Source organism: Perissodus microlepis, chromosome 10 (assembly GCF_051167445.1).
Source record: "Perissodus microlepis isolate ML-2025 ecotype Zambia chromosome 10, ASM5116744v1, whole genome shotgun sequence".
NCBI lineage: Eukaryota > Metazoa > Chordata > Actinopteri > Cichliformes > Cichlidae > Perissodus > Perissodus microlepis.
Window position 1 is genome coordinate 972,430 of NC_140470.1, and position 20,575 is coordinate 993,004.

A 20,575-nucleotide genomic window follows, 5' to 3' on the forward strand; every position below is an offset into this window, starting at 1 on the left:
AGGATAAAACGCAAATGTAACTGAGGGACAATCTTTCAATGTTTTTCACCTTTTTTGGCATTTGCATCACTCATTAACGGCTTGATTTTACGTGCACCGCTGTGTTTGCTGCGTCCATGCGGTGCTATGGTGAGAAACAAAGAGCACATACAGTAATGATGGAACATAAAGTGTAACTGCAAGCCTGCAAGTTTTTAACATGACCGGTTAGAAGCACGGGGACGGCTCGCTGTTGGAGCCCCCAATGGACATTAAAGGGACGGCAGTGTGCTGCTGGAGTTAAGCATATGCATCTGTATAAGTTGGTGCACTGAGACTGAGTAACAGTCTGCAGCAGGCTTGTAGCACAAAGCTCATTTAGCAAGCTTTAGCATGACTAAGCACGACTGTGGCCGTGACTTGTGGGCTGACTAAGATATTATTTATCTTTGGTCAACACAGTTCTTTTTGTTGCAGCGCAGCAAACACTTTCTCTTTGCTGCAGCAGTTTTGTGCTCCTGCTGTGGCCTCGGGACTGGAACTGGCTGTAACCAAACTAACAACAAAGTCGGTTCTCTGATTAAAACAATTGAAACGGGCTTTGGCTTATCTCAGACTGTGAATTACAAGTTGACTCTTTGAACTTTGGTCCCTGCTGCGCTCACAGAGCTGAGAGCAGCGTGCACATCAGACTGCTGCATCTTTGTATATGCTGCTGCCTTGGATCCTGCTACATGCTATTAGCATCTGGGTCCTAATCAAAGTTGAGATCAGTGCTAGGAGGAGCGTCACACTAGACTGAGCTCATCGTCAGCGTTCACACCATTAAAAAGCATTCAAAGCTGATTAAAAGACAAATGTCAGTAATAACTGGGTGTCTAATTAAAGGGCACTGAAATCAAATTAACTTAATTTGTAAAACGAAATCTACTAAATGGACAATTTGAGCACATTAGTGTCACAGTTAGCCATCAGTGCCAAGCTGCTGACATAAATATCATGAAGAGCACGCCTGTGGCAAGACTTTGTCTTAATTTGTGACCATTTTAGTGTCGAGTCAATTTCAAACAACAACAATGTTGTGCTCCTCATCCAGGATTGGGAACAGTGAGCGGGAAGAAACTGACTTTATGTGGTTCGGTCGTAAGAAAATCTCTATTAGTACGATTATTTTACTCAGTGAGAATCTTGTTACAAGAAAACACATTTTTACTCCAGGGTTTTAACTGCCACGAGGCCTTATCCCATGTTCAATAGAAGGCCACAATAAGTACAAATCAATACATTCATCTACTTAACATCAAATGAGTACAACTCATATTACACTAAAGAGGTTCTTCCCTTGCTGCTCTATCATCCATGAGTCTACAGGCTGATCAGGTATTCTCCTGTCACATTTCATCTCCCTCAAATGAAGGACGGGTGGATAACAACAACATATCACCCTATTAGAGCACTTCGCTCTCGCTCTGCAGGCCTACTTGTTGTTCCTAGAGTATTTAAAAGTAGAATGGGAGGCAGAGCCTTCAGTTTTCAGGCCCCTCTTCTGTGGAACCAGCTTCCAGTTTGGATTCAGGAGACAGACACTATCTCTACTTTTAAGATTAGGCTTCAAACTTTCCTCTTTGCTAAAGCATATAGTTAGGGCTGGACCAGGTGACCCTGAATCCTCCCTTAGTTATGCTGCAATAGACGTAGGCTGCCGGGGATTCCCATGATGCACTGGGTGTTTCTACCTCACTCACTGTGTATTAATAGACCTCTCTGCACTGAATCATATCTGTTATTAACCTCTGTCTCTCTTCCACAGCATGTCTTTATCCTGTCTTCCTTCTCTCACCCCAACCGGTCGCAGCAGATGGCCCCGCCCCTCCCTGCTGGAGACAGACTAATCCCCGGAACTCTTTAATTCAATCCACAGGATTATCTGGCACCTGTACGAGACACAATTAGCTGGAACCATAAACCTGTTAAACACGTTCTTGTCCACCCATGCAGTGCGATGCAATGGGCAGGACCATTGGGATCCACGGGCGACGATCAATGTGAGTGGACAGAAATACACCGGGGGACAATCCCAAACAAATCCAGGACACCCTCTCCAGGGTTGGTTACCCCAGGCATTATAAGCCCAGGATTACACAGGACATGAAACTCCAAACAGGGAAGTTGGATGAGCCAATTATTTCTCCTGTGCTCACACTCATGAGTCGGCACCCTGCAACAAGCCTGACCTTCCTGGAATCTTGAAAATGTTACCTGACAAGGGTCTCTCTAATAAGGACAGAGTGGAATGGGACCACCCCGCCCTCCCACCTCCAGAGAGATGAAAACTGATCTGCAGAGTTGTGTTGTAGAGGACTTTTCAGGTGAGGCCGGCTCCACCCTCTGTCCTCGCGACACTGCTCAGGCTGACCAGTAGCACAACCTACGAGCTGGTGACCTACTTTTAGAAAGCGTTAGCACTGGCTTGAGTCCAGCGGAGATGGCAGGTTAATACAGAAGACAAACCGAGTGTTATCCATCTCTTGCCGACTCTTAAAATTCCCACTTACGGCTCTCAAGAGGATCCTGGTAATCCGTGATGATTTGAACCCGCAGAGGATTAATGCGTTGCTGCAGAATGAGAAGCCATCCATCCTTCCCATTGAGAGCGATACACTAAATCCCCCAAAGAGCCACAATATCCCGGTGATCTCTATCCATTCTCACTGCTGCTGGAACCCTGTGGTCAGGTGGAAGGGACGCTGCTGTGTCAGCTCTGATGCACAGTGGCTGGTGAGACTGCAGCTTACAGTCATCTCTAACAATAATGCATAAGACATGAGCAAGAGATAACCTAAATTCAGAAGTGTATATTGCCACCTCTGCCTGATATGCTTTTACTCCTTCACCTGCTGCTAAAACAGCTTCAGACCATTCAAGTCATGGACTGCTACAGCCTGGAAGGACCCGAACCCAAATCCCCAGTGCCAGGACTATCACAGGAAAACCCTCCCTACAAATACTGACAGCAGGTCGCTGTTACGGGGACAGCAGTGATCATCTGATCTGTATCACTATGAGATAATGCCTCAGCAGTTACAATATACGGCAACGTTATTCACTTACTTTTATCAGTTTATGCACTCTGTAATACAATGTTAGACTGCCCAACAGCAATGCCCAGCAAGACTAGCAGCAGTATGTCTGAAAGTAAAAAAGGTTTCTGTTCACAAGTTTATTTTGTTTTCCCAAAAAATTCAGGAAGCTTGTAAATGTATTATGCAACGTGTAAATACGTCTATTGGGTGGATGCAAAGCAAACTCACAAGAATCGTAGTTTGTGGGTTACGAAGCTTTTAATAAAATAAATCATCGAGTTAACCTCGAAGACCACATTTGAATGGATTCTTAACACGAGCCCACTCTGCACCTCTGCAACATTGTAACAGGAATCATTCAACATTTTTAAGCGTTCGTGTTTGCAGACAGAATGACACACACACACACACACACACACACACACACACACACACACACACAGACCAAGCTTTGCTCCGAGCGGTGGACAGGCTACCAAAACAACACAAAAGCTGAAATTACAAACACAAACAAAAAAAATGCTATTTGATTCTCAGCTAATAAAACTTTGCTGCATGTTTTCGTAGACTTACATGATGCCAGTCTGGCTGTGTCTGGCTACGCTGCTAGCAAGGCCAAAAATGTGCATTAAAATGATGACAGTAATCTGATTCACCCACAACTACAGGCTCCTGTTCCCTTAGAGCAAAGCATATATCTAGACGCTGACATTTCCGTTTGGCAGAAAGGTTATCGTGCTTGTGCTGTGAATGGTTGTCAGGTGTGTGAATTTCATATGCGGCAGCCTGTAAGAGGTCTTGTGCAGGCTTGATGTTCTGAGATGAGACGGCGGCGCATTAAGTGAAGACACTGTTCTCCTTACACGGCACACGGTCGCATCGATACGGTTTCACGCGCACGTGTGTCTTTACGGTCTAATGAGCATGACAGTGTGAACGGGTGGAGATTACAGGCGTCTCAGTGACAACATGACTTAACGTTCATGGCCTCCAACTGTGGATAATGATCTAATAAATGCAATTAGCTGCACATTACACTTGACATGTAACGGAGAGTAACGGTCGTTCCATCCTGTGACCAGGTTTGGCTTTCTCTGCCAATAAGCTCCTTTGTGAAATGCATTTCAGAAAATTCTCGCTGGGGGAAAAAAGACATTTTCCCAAGCTTATATGGCCTTCACAGGATTATAAACATCGTAGCAAAGGCAATTGTTCAGCTGTTATCTCTTTGGAACAGATTTCTTAATGTGCATTTGATGTGTGAAGAAAAAAAAGACGACCACAGCTGGCCTGAAGATCCTTACAGGAACAAGTGGTTATGTTCTTTGTGTGGGGAAAGGTCACAGGCAGAGGCCTGCGACAGCAGCGCCACGAGCAAGCTGCTGATATCAGACAGGAAGCAAATGTTTAGCCCTCGATGACTTAATCATGGCGCGCCCAGAGAGGGTCTTTACAACATTTTTCAGTCTTTGTGGAAGACTGGCAGATAACACACATTATTTAAAAGACAAGAAATGACAAATCAAAGTCAAAAGTCACCAAAGAGACAGTTGTATGGTATGAACTCGAAACCTAGAAGAACCATCTGCAACTATTTCAACAATGAATCCTTTAAGTGGCAGTTTTGGGCAAACATACCTGAAGTGTTTCAGCTTCATATCTTTATAAACTGAATCTGTCAGCAGGTTGCAGCTGCCACTGAAACACACACAGCCACTGTAATTAGGAAACCTCACAGTGGGAAAAAAGGAACTTGCAATATACATAAAAACAACATTTTAGAAGACTTTTTCTTTTTTACATTTGCTGATGGCGATCAGTGATGATTCCATCGTGCCAGCCACATCCTTCATCCCACTGATATCAGAGCCAGTTTATTCTCGAGAAATGTAAGAAACCCTATGGGCTGTAAGCCTTTCTTTCCTTTGTAAGTAACGTTAGCAGCAGCATTGAAGAGTCTGCTATTCTCCACCCTTATGCCAGCTACAAAGAGAAATTTTGATGCAGAAGCCTGGAGAGAGGAGCTGAGGTCGGTCAATTCTCTGCAACTCTCACAAAAATAGGCTTCCCTCTCCCAAAAAAAAAAAAGAGTGCCAGTGTTAGCTGGCCCAGGGTTACATGCTGCTCCTCCTCCAGGTTTTCATCAAAAGATTACCAGCTCTTTCATGCAGGTCCATCGTTCCTGCAGAATTATATTCATACAGCAGTACAGCAAAAGCACCAGAGCAGGAAAAAGTAGAGAGCATCATATAGAGAAGTTGAAGAGCAGCGTACTGTCAGAGGAGATCTTAAGCTGCCTTTTGTTAGAACTCGGCTCAAATCACAACTGTGATGGCCACGGGAATCGATTCCTCCACCTGCAATGCCCCCACCTCCACTGCTGTCTGCACAGATCATTTACAGCAGCAGGAAAGGTGTATACTTCTTCTGTAATGTGTTAATTTGTGATTTTGATGTTGTCATGCTGTGAGATACATTACCATATTTTTCACACTATAAGGCGCACTTAAAATCCTTTAATTTTCTCAAAAATCGTCAGTGCAACTTATGTATGAATTCTGGTTGTGCTTACTGACCTCGAACCGGTTGTATGTGCTACACGGCGCTCAAAACCTGTCAAAAATGTTTTAGTACGACTTTGCTGAGCTACGAAGCCGCACCGCTTGATGGATTGTTGGAGCATTACGGCTGCCGTAGTCAGGAGCCTCGCGGAGGAATCTGGGTCCTAAACTCCGTCTAATTCAGGTCCCAAAGTCAAACGAACACTGCAGTAGTGATGTGCGATACCACTGATTTCCTTTCCGATACCAAGTAATATTCAGGGTGGTATCGACGATACTGATCCGATACCGATACTTTGTACAAAAACTTATTTTATTTATTGTATCTCAAATTATAGCGTCATAATGTTTACAGGACATCAGATTACTTGTTCTTATCATTTAATAATACACCTTGCCTGCCTGCAGCACTAAAGGACTCCGTGAGAGACGTCACCTGTCCCTCTCCTCCTCTACAGGTCGTCTCAACATACGCTCGTCATATTCTGTGATATGATTTACTCTGAGGTATTTGACAAGGTTAGTGATGTTGCCACAACCACACATGCCAACCCTCCATATTTTTCCCGGAGAATCCCGAATTTCAGTGCCCCTCCCGAAAATCTCCCGGAGCCACCATTCTCCCGATTTTCCACCCGGGCAACAAAATTGAAAAACCATATCGCAGAATTCATAGCGCGGCCCAGCCAATTCCAGTTTCCCACAATGACGGCAGCGACTTAGTTTTAATATTACTCTTATTTCTCTTTCTGGGTCGCGTTTTCAGGTGAGAATGTAGCTCTGTAAACTTCAAATATCTGAGCCAACACATCGTTTTCAAACCCCCGCGGCCTTTCATTACTCGGGTTAAACATGATATACAAGTCACTTTGATAACTTAAAAATGTTATTGTTTGGCTTTTTCAGTGTTTTATTTGTTCATGAGTAAATCGGTTTGGCTGAGATTAGGGCTGCCAAGATTAGTCGACTAGTCACGATTACGTCGACTATTAAAATTGTCGACGACTAATTTAATAGTCGACGCGTCGTTTGAAGCTTTGTAAGATCACCAAAAACGCAGGAATAAGTAGTAGGATTTAAGAGTGTAATAACGGACTGAAACAGAAGATGGCAGCACTGCATGTACAAGGATGCCAGCTGCCGTTAAACCCCGAAGAAGAAGAAGCTGTGTCCCAGAATTCATAGCGCAGCCCAGCTCAGTTTCCAACAATGGCGGCAGCTAGTTAGTTTTAATATTACTCTTATTATTCTTTCTGGGACACAAAATAAACGTTTAACATATTTCCGGGCGAGAATGTAGCTGTGTAAACCTCAAATATCTGCTCAGTTTATCAAGACACCACATATTTTCAAAAGCGCTCCGACGTTTTCGGAGACGTCTGTTACCCACTAGCTCGATAGCGAGCCGGGGGCAAGGCTCACTAGAGCCGTGAGAACACCGGACTCCCGGCAAATCGTTTTCAAACCCACCGCCGTCTTTCGCTACTCAGGTTAAACATGATATATAAGTCACTTAGATAACTTAAAAATGTTATTGTTTGGCTTTTTTCAGTATTTTATTTGTTCCTGAGTAAATCGGTTTGGCTGAGATTAAAGTTATAGTTTTTACACAGCTGAATAAACGTCAAGCAGACAGCTGATTATCAGAAGTGTGAGATGCTCGAGAATTTACTCCGGTGTCCTGTTATATTTTAGATAGCAAGGAGTTTATTAAACTTCACCGAAACAATCTGCAAATTTCATTAAAATGTAATAAACTATCATCTTGTCTTTATTTTTAGTTAGCACATACCTTAAACACTTAAAGCTATAAGCTAATGATGGTTATATAAGAGCAGATGCTGCTGGTGCAATAAGCTGTACGTTTTACGTCCAATGGATGATGATCTGATTAGTCGACTAATCGCAAAAATAATCGGTGACTAGTCAACTATCAAAATAATCGTTTGTGGCAGCCCTAGCTGAGATTAAAGTTATTAGATTAGATGAAATTAAATTTAACTTTATTAATCCCTCGGGAGGGTTCCTCGGGGTTTTCACACAGCTGAATGAACGTCAAACAGAAAACTAATTAAACAAAGTGTGAGACGGTCGAGAGTTTACGTCAGCGCCCGGTTATATTTTAGATAGCAAGGAGCAGACGGCTGAGTTTCACTCCACCGAGGGAGCTTGTGACGTACTACCCGGCTTTCTTTAGACCACGAAGGCCGGGTCCTCAGGTGGCCACAACACCTCACTCTTGGAGCACTTTTTTGCCACATGTATCACAAACCACGTCTCAGCTGTTTGTGGAGGTAAAATACGTTCGCACATGACTCCAATTACGCTCAGCCATTGTTGTGAGTGAGACATTGAGCCGTATTTCGCACATGACTATGAAAGGCGGAAGAGGAAGTAGTTCCTTTGAATGTAGACAATCCGAATGTTATAGTTTCTTTCCACTGTGTTCCTATTAATGATAAACTACAAATTTACCCTAAATTACTAAAATATCGATATTTTAATGTGAGAATCGATTGTAGAACATAAATGACTGGTATCGGAGGAATCGATATTTCAGGATCGATCCGCACATCACTACACTGCAGCATCACTGAGAGTTACAAACTGTCTAAATTCTTTCATCTTTAATAAAATCATCAGCGTTGCTGCTTTACCAGGTGTAACAATTAAGTTTAACATCCAGGCATCCATGAGAACAGAATTTATTACATCTAACAGAGGTAGAAGTTAGCAGGAAGTTAGCTCGCTAGCTTCCACCTAAACATGATACATCATGTTCTGACTGAGAGATTTCTGAAAGAATTCAAACGTACAGCTCTGCTGTCACTTCCAACATAAATGAAGACAGAAAACTAAACAGCAGTGACGTTTGTAGGGTTACTGAAGTTGGGCTAGCTGCTATATAATGATGTGCTACGTGATTGCTAGCTACACAGCTATGTTAGCATAAACACAGTGAAGCTGGAGGATGAACGCTAACTTTTTTCCACTCGATAAAAGTTAACGTGAGGGTTCCTGATGGTTAGAGACAAATGCAATCGCATGGCAGGATGCTGTAAACGGACCAAACTTCAGTCAGAAGAACAACTGAGATAATCCATCCACAATACGAGGTTAGTCATTAACATACTGCAACAACATGGGAATAGAGCAGCTGCAGAGAATTCAACATTAATGAATCAATGGTACGGAAGTGGAGGAAGCAAGAAGAAGGAGTTGAGGAAAGTTTGACTTATCTGACTGTTTGGTTTCATTTAATGCGCCTTATGGTCCAAAAAATACGGTAACTGTAAACCAAGTACTGCATCTTGGTGGAAGGGAGAATTACAGTATACAATTTATCTCACGGTGGATATGAATGTCTGAACCAAACTTCAGTGCAACCGTCGATTAGCAAACACTCGAATCCTCAGCAAGGCAGGAATAATTAAAGGAATGAATACAGCCCAGTCTTCACCGGTGTGGTGGACGGACTGACTGACATTGCTATCCCAAGAGTGATAGCATGACCAGAAGCACGTGCAAATTACACTATTACTTAATCTGAAAGATTGAAAATCAGATTACAGTTACTACACATTGGGACCCTGTATCTTAATGCACTGTGCTATCGCTAATGATCAGGGACTGCAAAGCAGCATATCGACATGGAACCAATCCATTTATTTAGGAGCTGAAGCATGCCAAACACCCCCCGTTTAGTGCAAAACATACCTGTTCCCAAGTCCACCCATGTATCACTTGAAAGTTGATGTAAACAAAGACAATACCATCTGTTTAAGCCCGTCTCATTACTACTACATGTTTCACATAGCTGCCACATGTAGGTTGGGTGACAGAACCTTCTGCCAGTGTGTGGGCATTCACTTGAAATAACTTGAGATAGGCATTAACTATTTTTATCTTTGTACCATTTCACTTTAAACGAGTATCTCCCTGTGTACTGTCAGGCCCTCTTTAAGGAAATGAAGTGAGCTAAAAATATGGAACAGGTGGCGAGTGCTCAGAGCAGGTAAGGCTAAACCCAAAGGTGTTCGCTGTGACAAGTGCTGCCGAGGGAAAGCCGATGTCGGGGTTTGCAGGGGAGTTTTCAGCATAGATCAGCGTCTCCAGAGGGCAGGCACACACTCAACCACACATTTATTTCAGTTAGCTCCCCGGCCCTGGGACCGTGCGAGAGAACGACGTTAGCAGGACATGAATACAGACACAACTTACAGGGATTTAAGAGCTACTTGTGTTATTTTTCTAGGAAACAAATTTGTTGCATTGCTGTCATACTGTCAGTCTGACAACAACGTGTCTTTCTAAGAGTACTACTATATCGAACCGTATGGATTTCTGTAAAATCACAATGTGGTTACGAAGCCAAAGCTTCAGGAAAGCCACAGAAACATACTAATCAATACTTTAATTTTGGCCTTCTTAAGACGTGCCGTGTCTCTCATACACAGACTAATGAGAACGAGTGGGGTGGAGTACAGGCTAGCACTTGGATGAGGTAAACTGAGAGATCTGAGGACCCCCACAGTCCTTACTGGTCGTGCTTTGAATGATAAAGGCCAATATGCAGATATAGCTGCGTGCCAGGTGCAGAATGAACTAATGAGGACCTAAATGGATTCACTTTCTACAACTCTCGCCTCTAAAAAGTAAAATAACACAACTTGTTACCTGCACCTAAAGTTTCACAATTATCTGTTAGGTTGGCTGACATTTAAAATGTCATCTGGAGGATAAAGCAAAGGGGGGGGGGGGGTCTCTTTACCTCACCAACCCTTTTATTCAGTGTTAGCTGTGTTTGGTTCTCTGACTGACTCTGTGCAGACCATCATGATCTGAACAGCCCAGCTCGGCACACAAGAATGTAGCTCAGGCTGCCTGAAAGTTTGTACTCGATGTCTTCATTCACTGATTTTGAGCACTTATCCTAAATATGGAGATTCCTCATTTTTAATTTCAGGACAACAACATCTAATTAGTTTGTGTGACAAACTACAAACCCAGCAAGTACCAAGCAGTGGGCTGGAGCTACTCTTTTTAGCATATAAAGATGCATATGGAAAGATTTGTTTTTCAATATGATTGAATATTTAAATTTGACCAAACCAAACAATACTGCAGCATGCACTAGTTAGGTATAGAGAGTAAAAGTAAAGATGTTTTTCATTGCTAGTCTGAGAGTACTGACTTAGTTTTTGTGGAGGAACTGCAGTTATTAGTGTTTCCATGTTGGCTTCATTGTTCAGACTTGTAAGTTGAATCTTCAATATATGAATTAGCAGGATATAAACCACGCCCTGTGTTGTGCCGCGCTGATAAGTGACCAATATCCAGAAAGCGCCATCAACAGGAACAGGAAACAATACATAAAACAGAGCGGGACACAGACTCGTCTTAACCTGCTTTAACTCTAAGAGCTCACCTGTTACAATTACTTCATGCGTCTATTCATCCTACACCGCTCGGGTCGTTCTGACAGAGTGAAACTCTGCAACATTACACCGGGAGCTTCTACAAAGGAGGCAGAATCACTACAGCGAGTACAGCTGCTGCTCGCTCCTCACAGCTGTAACATGAAAGCCTGCGAGACATCAAATAAAGCGCTCTTTGGCGCGGATACAAATAGGCCTGAGCGTCACTCTCCAGACTGGAAAACACACTTGAGATGCACGTACTGAGTTGTCTTATATCTCTGGTGAGGAAGACTACTGTCACTATCTGTGACAGTATTTATACAGCTACATCTCCTGCAAAATGACTCATTATGGCTGATGTCTCCTAAAAAAACCCAACAACCCAAGAACAAAGGCTGTGTGTAACTGAACTTCTTCGTGTATTAAACACAGGCTTTATTTGAATATCAAAGCATCACATCCCAAGAATAATGTCTCACCAGTCCAGGTCAAAGGTCAGGCACAGATTTCCATTTGGATCCAAATCTGTGAATCTTCATGGCTGACACACACAAACATGTAGCTCATCTCCACCTGATGATGATCACCAGGCTCTCTTACAGTGAGCAGCGGACACACCACCATGCAAACAAACAGAAAGGCCTTGATTTGATCAAACGATGCTACTTGAAGCTCTACAGACACTTAATGACCACAAATGATCCAAAATGACAAGCTGCAGGGTCAAGTGGTCGTCATCTCCAACCAGCTGCGAGCAGTCAGAGCGACGCAGAACGATGTTCAGGCCTTTATGTAAATCTCTTTAAGATTTATTAAAACACTAATGGTGACACACACACACACACACACACAATACATATTTCTTTCTCCTCCCAGCCTCATGCAAGTAATTTCCCAGAGGGGCTGAAGGAGCTGGGAGCTGTTGACATGTCCTCCTTTTTAGTCACTGAGCTGTGTCTCTGCTATGGTTCCAGTTTAAGCCATCGGCACCTTCAGTGGGGAAAAAAGAAGCGTGCAAGGAAACCTGAAGCAATCCATGCAAAAGCAAATAATGAAATAAAATCTTGTTTTAATCAAAGTATATCTGCAATGTGCTTCTAAACAAACAACTCTTGGCAATGCATGGCTCATTTTTGGGCACATCACTTGACAAAGACCAAAATGCAGCCATCACCTGTGCACATGTTTTGTTCAAACTGGAGAACCATTTAAAAAGCCCATCATGCTGTTTCCAGCTTCCATTCCTGGAATCCAGTGCTAATAGTGCTGCATAGAAAAACAAACACTAAATAAGCCCAAAAGAGGGAAGCTGAGCTGCTCAGGAACCAAACTCGCAATACGTCAGCACCGCTGCAACAGAGCCTCCGGCCAGTTCAGTTTTTTCAGGTTTTCTCTGCGCTGAGTAAACACCATGCCTGACTAATTGTTTAGGCTGGGGTTAGGAAGGAAGTCAGAGACGACTCTGCAACTATTTGTGTGTCATTCAGCCACTCGCTGATTGTTTTTCCAAGGTGTACCACCGAATGAGTCTGTTCATTTGGAAGCTCCTTCAAGCGACTTCAAAAATTCAGGCGCGTGCCTCAAAGCGTGAGAGCAAACAGTCCTTCTCCAGGCAAGCCGAGTGGCTCCCTGCTGTTAGGGATAAGATCTCAGAACAAGCCTTATGAGCTGGTACGACAGTCACACCGAGTGCAGGCAGGTCAAAATGAATGTGTCTAGAAAGCCCAGTCTCTGTGTAGCTCAAAGTTTCTCAGCTCTGGTTGAGTAGATGATTTCCCACCTCGTAATTTGTCAATGCAAAGTGTTCTGCGCTCCAGTTGGAAGCTCCTTCAATCACACTCAACAAAACTGGGAGAAGTTTAACTCTGAACTACAGGTGGCCTCATTTCATTCACTTCTGTGGTCTCTTCACCTTTACCCCCCTCCCCAAAAGGTAAGATGATAATGAGCCTATCATATAATTATAAAATGTGTAAATAATTGAAATCTTTTAATGATCTTAAAATGAGATCTTCTGCTCATCGAGCACAGAACGAACAGACAGTGGGGTCCTGTCTCATCCACGCTGTGCAGGCAGACGAGCCCTGCTGAGCACCGTTTGTTGCAACTATATAATTAACCGCAGGACAAAGTTCATATTTAGTCAGCTTATCCTTTCAGTGACATTTGAATTCTAACATATGATCCTCGTATTTGAGAGGCTACAAGCAGTGAAATTTAGTCCTTAAATTCCACAAATGATGACTTCAAACTCACACGTGTTCATTTCGAGGATTCATCTTCTGCTGGCTCTCTAATCAATAAATAATTACAGCTTGTGGCTCACAGAGGGAAACCTGTGATCACATGAGACATACCAGTGTGGAACTGGGCTAAAACTGGGCCCTCCACACAAACCCTGGAAGAGGTGCTCTAATTTTCTGGTTTGCACAGTTACATTCTTGACAAACGTCGTGTGTCTGGTGTAAGGCCACATCATGTTCTGCCAGGTGCGTGACACAAATAAGCGGCACATCACGCAACGCTGCGTTTCGGTGCAGCTTCCAGCTCGAGGGTGCAAAAGCGCTTAAAATTCAGTGCAACAAACTGCAGTGACCCACGCGAGCGATCCACTGAACATCATTAAAACACGGTCAGAAAGCACGTGCGGGGAGCTCCATCTGCATTGCACAACAACACCAGCGTACTTCCCCCTGTGTTACACTACGGCGACTGCCCTGAAACCACACGGGAACACACCACGCGAGGATTTAGAGGAAAAAGTTTCACTTACCCACAAAAAAGAAAAAGAGCGCTGGTGCGTGCTCGAGCCCCGGATTCATAGGGTTGTCCCGCTCGGACGCGCGGTGCCTGCTTGAGTCACTCTCTTCGCTGCCGTTTGTTCACAGACGGGCACCTCATCGGGCTTCTGCGCTAGGCGTGTGGCTGCTGACCCGAGGTGTGTCCCGTGTTTTGCACCATCGTTTCCGGAAAGCACGGGCGGATCAGCCTACACTCGCCTCGGTTTGTTTACAGTGCAGCCACAGAGTAGTGAAGACACCCAGCGGCAGGTCGCGCACACAAACACACACGCAGCCCTGCAGCTGACTGCTGCTGCACCACTGCAATGGGAGCACAGCAGCAGCAGCAGCAAAGGGGCTGACCACAAACACTTTGACACACTCTGACTGCTGTGTAGCACGTCCACAGCACGCCGAGCACCCCCCTAACTTTTTGTTATTCGACGAGGAATGAAAGCACGGGTCCTAAGATCCGCCCTGTTCCCGCAGCATGGCCAGTCGGCGCCGACGGCTGTGGAAAACTCTGATACTGGCGCTACTGGTCACTACTCGCTTCACACAAAGCAGCCAAACTCCTGGTGTTATAGAATAAAGCGTCATGTGTGTCCCGGATTCGATTAGCGGGTTTATAAACACAGATGTGGATCTGCCATAATCATCCATCCATCTAATACTGGACGGTGTCTACAGTAGTGTGATTAGCGCCTCTGCTGGCCATCCTGCTTCGTTTCCCCAGAAACAAAATTCCAGGGAAGGTCTGACTAATTAGTGGAGATAAGAGAAGCACTCGGTGAAACAGTCTAATTGCTGGCCCACACTTACCACCGGATGCTGGTAAAACACTCCAGCTCTTCTCATTTCTTTGGCTGAATCTATGAAATTAATGCCTCCTTACCACTGAGACCACTTCAGTGAACAGCAGGTGATCGGCTGAAGGACTGGATGCTTTCAGGCTCTGTGTCCGGGGTTTTACCGGATGTTTTTCCCATTTCTTAAGGACGTGGCTTGCAGACACTGTTCATCTGTTAAAGAGGGTTTTTTAAGGTTTGCCACTTTTTTCCTCTACTTGTCCAGTTTCCTCAATTAAAAAAAAAAGACGCACTGTACACAATGGTGAACTATGTCAAGTTTTCAGTTCATATAGGCTGACCAACCGTCCTCTTTTCCCCGGACATGTCCTATTTTCACGTTCTGTCCGGGGGGATTTTCCGGACTGATAAAAATGTCCAGAGGACCCGTGTGTGGCGTCATCCCCAAACTTGCTTTGTGGGCGCGTGCTCTGCGCTCACAGACAGGACGGGCAGCGCACAGGAACGCGCCAAATGATGTTTAAACGACCCCAAAGCGCAAGTCCTTCTTTCACTGCAAAAGAAATTTCCCTCCTAACGACCATAGCTGGACATGGCCATCGGACATACCGGGTGGGCCGTTGGTGATTTTTCGTTTTTATGAGCCGGGGGGGTTTGTAACGGTATAAACAATGAAAGGTGGTGGATTGGCCAGATGCTGGCCGAATAACTCAGTTGTTTGGTGGCGCTCCTTCAATCATGAAACTGATCGATGATCAGCTGATCGTCTCTCGTGTTTGTTTATCACTTTGCGCCAGAAAGAGGAAACCAGCTGATGTCGCGCTAAACAACAGCAGCACGTTTAAGCTTGATCAGCTGTTGTTAGAATTTATTTAATATTACTTTCTACTATCAGCTGATGTTTGCTGGAGCCACAGCTGTAAAGCTGCTGGTCATGATGTCGGTTTGGATATGTGGTGAGAGGGAAACATGCAGATGAAACCAGGAGATGTCCTTACTGAATCACCAGAGCTGAACAGGTGATGGAGAAACAGGTTTACCTTTTAGGTGACATGAAGGAGTTGAAGTTATGAACTGTTTCTGAGAGACAAATAACACCAGGATCCTTTTCTAAGTAGCTGACAGCTGGTAACTGTGCAGGGGCGGGTCTAGCAAAGTGTTGCCAGGGGGCCAGGTAGGGCATTAACAGGGAGAGGGGGGCACAAGGAAATACTTTAATTTCTTATTCTCATTTAAAATGTTTCACTTTTGATAAATAATCATCTGAATCTTACAACCAAAGTTTTTATCTGATGTAAAATGTATAGAAATCATACATATACCAACAAGACTGTACATCACTGTCACCACAGCGTCTGTTTTCATTCAAAGACTTTATGGCTTTAATACCTGGGGGGCCGGTCTCTAGTCAAAATGTCCGGAACGATTTTATGTTTCTTTAAGAAAGTTCTTCATGAGTGAGCCAAGTTTTCTCTTTTTTGGAAATCAAAACATGGCCACCCTAAGTTAATAGCTGTTAGAAATGATCTTGTTTATGCAAACATACTATTTGTGCCTGTTAACTGTGATGGTTGGCATTATCACTGGTTCATCCACTGAGTCTTACGCCTTTTGTACAATTCTGAAGTCAGTGTTAAGTGGATTAACAAACAACAGTAACAACAACTGAAGAGCTACAGCTCAGCATTAAAGAACTTACAAGTCTGGCTCCTTGGAAGCAAAATATTAAAAAATGAGTTGGCTCAGGACTTTTGAACAGTACTGTACCGCAATAGCATCGAATGGTCTCAAGGAGGTCAGGTGGCCAGTGGAAGAAGAGAAAGATGGTGTGTGATGTAGTACAATGCAGCTACCAGTAGGGAAAATATTAGAAAGAAATAGTAAAATGCCATATGTGCATTTTATGTCCCATAAGATACTCCATATAATTGTTATGTAATGTCAAAAATAGTAGGGGTGAAGTATTAGTGCAGTAATAAAATCATTCCTAATATTTTGGTAAAAATTATATGGAGCATGTTATGAGGCATGAAATGTGCATCTGGCATAAGCACTCAGAGCCCATCTGACCTTCCCATTGAGACTCAAGGTGTTTAGAAAGCTTAGCATCACTGTGTAATACAGACTTTGAAAAGGTTTATTAAATGAAACACTTTGCAGTTGCTTCCTATGTGCACCCAGTGATCCCCCTAGTCACAGATAACGCCATAATCAATATATCTAATTATGTGCACTGCTGACAGGGCAAAGCTGAGCCTTCCATCGAATTGCTATCAGGCCTTTTGCTGCAGTGGATCCATCACGTCCTCTAAGACACATTTAAGCTGACGTAAGTCTTCATTTAATAGCAGTACTGGTAGGGAAATGCACAAGAGGGTTCAAGTCAGCAGGAAACATTATTTTTGTGTTTGCCATTTTGCTCGCGTTTATCTTTTTGTCGTTGTACCTCCAAAGGAAACACTAACAGGCAGCTTTTTTAGAGCATTTACAAACCAGGTCAGGTGTGTGAAAAGTGAAAGAGTGTGGACCCAAAATGCAGACAAATGAAGTCATTTATTAAAGCTAATTAACTTTTAAGAGAAACAAATAACTAAACAAGTTACAAGGACTACAGGAACAAGCAGGAAACAAATGAACAGATTAGATAGTACAATATGACGAAGAACAGAAGCAAACGGAGGGTTTAAATGGCCGACAAGGAACTAAACACAGCTGAAACTAATCAAGGATAGCAAGAAAAGGGGAAGTAAAACAAGGAACAAGACACAGGCGACGACTGCTAACAAAATAAAACAGGAAGTAACACAACAAAAGAAAACTAACATAGAGACAGGGACTTAACAAGAAGACACAAGTTAGACACAAGTTAAAACAAAAACAGAAATTAGACTGTAATACGTAGCAAAACTACACTGACAAAGTAACCATAAAGAAACCAGTTGAGAAATCTCTGCTACACAAAGAGAATACACACGAAACACTTACAAAAACCCAGGATCCACGACACAGACTGCAGAAAACACAATTAAAAAATACATGACGTTAACAATTCTATATAATCTTTATTTAGTCCTGTCTTTGCAGTTGTGATGCAGACTGTGCACGTGGCTACAGTGATGCAGACTGTGCACGTGGCTACAGTGATGCAGACTGTGCACGTGGCTACAGTGATGCCGACTGTGCACGTGGCTACAGTGCTGTGTAAACTTGAACCAGCAGGACTTTATCGTAAACCTGTCACACATCTGCTGTTGGTGATATCAAACGAGTACGCTCCACAGCAAAGAGGAACATCTTTGGATGGCTTATGAATTAAACTTGCATGTGTAATATTTTTAAGTCTAATGCCAAATACTGCACATACTGTGTGCCGTATGCGTGCCGTACACCCTATATTACAGTCAAAGAGTCTGAATGTAAGAACATCTGTTTTTGAAGAACCTTTGATTACATTATCATAAAAGAGCTGTGGTGAGTGTCAGCGTGCCTGAGCTCACTGAGCTGGATTGGAGCATGGAATAAATAACATTTACACCTTTCTCCTTCTTAAAAAGCCCAGAGTGATGACACACGTATTTAAAAGACAAAGTGAAACTTTTGGACATCCGTCATTCAAGCGAGACATCAAAGTGGTGTAACACAAAGTCAAACACACGTTTGAGTAGGACTTTAAATATTTATTATCTCAGTCGAGACACCTCGCTCAGGCTGAAACGTGTCAGTCTGATGAATGGATGTTTAGTTTACTGCAGTCTGCAGTAGGAATCTGTGTGACGTAGTTTGGCATCAGGATGTGCGATTTCAAACAAGTGCCGGCGCCAACTTCACACTTTCATTTCATATCATCAATAAAATTCTTCATGAAGACACTCCATCAGGCAGCTTAAAGTCAGCTATTTCTGCTAATTACCTGCTAATAGATGAACACACAGTACAAACATCACCTCTGTGTTTGTCTTCACACATCACCAGATGTGTCCGAGTTGTGTGACAGCAGCGATGGAAGACGCTGCACGCTGTCGTGGCTGACTACAGTCTCACGAGATGTGCACGGCACAATTAATGATTGTGATTTAAACATTTGCAGCAAGCATGAAGATGGATTACAGCAGATTAACAACATCCAGGCCCGGGTGGATGCGAGTCATTCTTTGGGATTGCAATCCTCATGATGGACTTTCTGGGCGTATCCCATCTCTCTCCAGTGTCAGTGTCAATAATCCCAGGGTTAACTGAGCTCACGTGTAGCAGAGTCACATGTCCTGAATTTGCAAAATCTGTATTTGCAGTCGGCACATACATTTGACCAGGCTCTTAGTTTTGATAAAGATATTTTAATAGCCTGCTTTTTTTCATTTAGGAAATATTAATTCAATTCAATTTTATTTATATAGCGCCAAATCACAACAAAAGTCGCCTCAAGGTGCTTCATACAGGGAGTGCAGAATTATTAGGCAAATGAGTATTTTGTCCACATCATCCTCTCCATGCATGTTGTCTTACTCCAAGCTGTATAGGCTCGAAAGCCTACTACCAATTAAGCATATTAGGTGATGTGCATCTCTGTAATGAGAAGGGGTGTGGTCTAATGACATCAACACCCTATATCAGGTGTGCATAATTATTAGGCAACGTCCTTTCCTTTGGCAAAATGGGTCAAAAGAAGGACTTGACAGGCTCAGAAAAGTCAAAAATAGTGAGATATCTTGCAGAGGGATGCAGCAGTCTCAAAATTGCAAAGCTTCTGAAGCGTGATCATCGAACAATCAAGCGTTTCATTCAAAATAGTCAACAGGGTCGCAAGAAGCGTGTGGAAAAACCAAGGCGCAAAATAACTGCCCATGAACTGAGAAAAGTCAAGCATGCAGCTGCCAACATGCCACTTGCCACCAGTTTGGCCATATTTCAGAGCTGCAACATCACTGGAGTGCCCAAAAGCACAAGGTGTGCAATACTCAGAGACATGGCCAAGGTAAGAAAGGCTGAAAGACGACCACCACTGAACAAGACACACAAGCTGAAACGTCAAGACTGGGCCAAGAAATATCTCAAGACTGGTTTTTCTAAGGTTTTATGGACTGATGAAATGAGAGTGAGTCTTGATGGGCCAGATGGATGGGCCCGTGGCTGGATTGGTAAAGGGCAGAGAGCTCCAGTCCGACTCAGACGCCAGCAAGGTGGAGGTGGAGTACTGGTTTGGGCTGGTATCATCAAAGATGAGCTTGTGGGGCCTTTTCAGGTTGAGGATGGAGTCAAGCTCAACTCCCAGTCCTACTGCCAGTTTCTGGAAGACACCTTCTTCAAGCAGTGGTACAGGAAGAAGTCTGCATCCTTCAAGAAAAACATGATTTTCATGCAGGACAATGCTCCATCACACGCGTCCAAGTACTCCACAGCGTGGCTGGCAAGAAAGGGTATAAAAGAAGAAAAACTAATGACATGGCCTCCTTGTTCACCTGATCTGAACCCCATTGAGAACCTGTGGTCCATCATCAAATGTGAGATTTACAAGGAGGGACAACAGTACACCTCTCTGAACAGTGTCTGGGAGGCTGTGGTTGCTGCTGCACGCAATGTTGATGGTGAACAGATCAAAACACTGACAGAATCCATGGATGGCAGGCTTTTGAGTGTCCTTGCAAAGAAAGGTGGCTATATTGGTCGCTGATTTGTTTTTGTTTTGTTTTTGAATGTCAGAAATGTATATTTGTGAATGTGGAGATGTTATATTGGTTTCACTGGTAAAAATAAATAATTGAAATGGGTATATATTTGTTTTTTGTTAAGTTGCCTAATAATTATGCACAGTAATAGTCACCTGCACACACAGATATCCCCCTAAAATAGCTAAAACTAAAAACAAACTAAAAACTACTTCCAAAAACATTCAGCTTTGATATTAATGAGTTTTTTGGGTTCATTGAGAACATGGTTGTTGTTCAA

General features: G+C 43.4%; 1 protein-coding gene across 2 annotated transcripts in view; it reads right to left on the reverse strand.

The window, feature by feature from the left end:
• The window catches only part of camkk1a (calcium/calmodulin-dependent protein kinase kinase 1, alpha a), a 54,227-nt gene extending 39,723 nt beyond the window's left edge, over window positions 1-14,504 (reverse strand). For both annotated transcript variants that reach the window (XM_084941385.1, XM_084941384.1), the window contains exon 1: window positions 13,817-14,504. The gene's annotated coding sequence lies outside the window, so the exon portion shown is untranslated. The remainder of the gene's footprint in view (window positions 1-13,816) is intronic.
• Between the last annotated feature and the right edge of the window lie 6,071 nt (window positions 14,505-20,575).